A 2544-nucleotide genomic window follows, 5' to 3' on the forward strand; every position below is an offset into this window, starting at 1 on the left:
CTTGACCTGCTAAACTATATCCTGGAGATGTTATTTTTACTACAGTACTCAGAACTTCAAAATTTGCTTTTATAGGAGTTACTATACCTATCAGAATCTAACATATATTTTGTAATGAGGGGTTGCAGTTCTTCTTGCAGATGGGTTAATTGCTTTCTCATGCTGGCATTCCCAGCATTCTTAGTTTCGAGGTATCTGAAGGAAAAGAATATGGACAACTTAAAACACACAAAATATATTGGGAGGAATGCTTTCAGTCTGTATAACCACTAGCAATCGCTTGGGGTAGCATTCCCACCCATCAATCTTTTGTCCACCATGCTACCTGAGTTGGTAATCAGCCATATGCAAATCAGTTTTGACTCTGCTCCAATAGGAACAGTCCAGCTCGAACTGCCGGGCCAGGTCCCGATTGAATGAAACACAAGCAACCCCAATCCATTTTCGTCCCGGTCCACTGTATCAAGTAAAACGGAGAGATCCAAAAGGATCTAGGTCTTTTCGATACTTTCAAGTGCAGTATATGTAGTATCTGCCAAGGGCAATACTGAGGTCTTGTTTGTAGTTAGATTGCTGTTTATTCACCATTCTCTCCAGTAATTTCCCAAGACGAGCGTAGGGTAATCAATTGGCAGTTGCTATATGAAATGTAGATATTAGTTGGGGGAGTACCCTAACATAATAAATCTACATCCCTAGCTGCTGTTGCCGGGGAGGAAAGAGCTGAAGCCAGATATTGCTTGGCAATTGGGATGGAGACACTGCACCGCATGCTCTAGGCTCTGTCATAGGTTCACAATGTATGACTGGAAGGCTGTAATCTAGAATGAAGACATGTCTGATGACATGCAGCAAGGCGCTGTTGACTGTGCCACACAAGTTATGCAAAAGTACAACATTGAGAAGGATATTCCAGCCTACATCAAGAAGGAATTTGACCAGAAATGCAACCCGACCTGGCACTGCATAGTTGGTAGAAATCTTGGGAGCTACATAACACACAAGACCAAGCACTTCATCTACTTCTATTTGGGTCAAGTTGTAATTGTTCTCTTCAAGTTTCTATAGGCAACAAGGACTGAGTGAAATCTGGACTGAGATGCTCTGACGGCTGTGCAGTTGCATGGAATGTAAACTATTTAATGTGTATGTAAAGTCAACTGGCAGTCATGCTGCCTGAGAAGAAGGCAGCTTTATTTTCTTTTCCTTTGGTTGTTGCTTTTTTGGATTGTATTGCACTGGGAAACAATGTATATTCTCAACACTTGCCTTTTTAATGATAGAAATAAAAAGTTTCACTCCATTCACTTTTGTTAACATTGTCTATATGGACATACCAAAGCAAGTAGCTAAACAAATATTGGTGTGCCTTTATTTTTTTCAGGTAGCAGTTATTTTTGTTACACTAAGTTGATGCAAATGGAGTTAGTTCTGTCTGGTTTAGGGGGAAATTATTTTTCTTTTTCAGACTTGCTGTGGAACCTACTGATCTTCGCTCAATCTGTCTCTGGCTTTTGCTTCCTGTTTAAAGTAGGAATTACAGATTTCATGCACATGCTTAATTTGACAAGAGCTGTGTGTACTGGTGGTTACACTGAGGGATTTAATCATTGGGTTTCTTCAACTTTGTAGAATCCCTGGACAATGTTGCAGGCGATTGGCTTGCTTGTTAATGGACATGGGTACATTGTGTAGTTGGCACTTATTGCTGGTCAGTTCATATTGTGCAACCAGTCCCCATGCCCATCAAACTGACTTTCTTTAAAAAATAAATGTCTTATTGGAATTCTCTGTATTCTTACACAGCATCAACATTGGGGCTGATTATGATGCAGCTAGGAAGGCTCCGACCGACGGTTAGAGCCTTCTGAGCCACATCGTAATGGGCTCCTCTGTTTACTTTCCGACCGCCGCATTATGATGTTGGCGATCAGAAAGCAACTCGGCTGGTCATTCCGGGTGGCTTTTGACGGGCCCCAGGAGTTGGAAGCTGGCCAGTAATCTCTGACCTTGAGATTGCAATACACAGTTTCTGTCATGGTTTCCATGCCGTCCTATCCAACATTGAAACCATGTGGGAAAGTGCCCCCCTGGATGTGTGGTCCCATTGATCCCTGCCTCCCACAGTGCGCAGGAATGAAGCACACCTTCCATTTCCATGTGGGAGCATGCTCTACTGCCGGTTTATGGCCATAATGCATGCTTCCATAGAGAAATGTAGGAATGCAACCAAACAGTGTTCAATCGCATCCTAATTAGGCTATCGGGACCGCTGGTTTATCCTAGGACCGTGTCGGTGTCAGGTCGAAGCAATTCCACCCAACTACAAAATCAGCCCCTTAATATTGTTCTGGCATGGACTCAGACATTTGTTTGAATTTGAGACAATTAGAAACATTCTAGGCCTGATTACAAATACGGTGGTTCACAGGACCACCGTATTCATGGTGACAGTCTAACCACCATACTGAGGGTCAGTGACAGCAATGAAAATAAAAATAAAATAGTTTCTAGAAGATACAATATTGAAATAATGGTGGAGAA

At 42.2% G+C, this 2544-nt stretch overlaps 1 pseudogene; it reads left to right on the top strand.

The window, feature by feature from the left end:
* The first annotated feature begins 798 nt into the window (after positions 1-798).
* On the top strand, positions 799-1068 carry LOC147709313 (dynein light chain 1, cytoplasmic pseudogene; annotated as a pseudogene).
* Positions 1069-2544: the final 1476 nt, after the last annotated feature.

This window comes from Lissotriton vulgaris, chromosome 6 (assembly GCF_964263255.1).
Source record: "Lissotriton vulgaris chromosome 6, aLisVul1.2, whole genome shotgun sequence".
NCBI lineage: Eukaryota > Metazoa > Chordata > Amphibia > Caudata > Salamandridae > Lissotriton > Lissotriton vulgaris.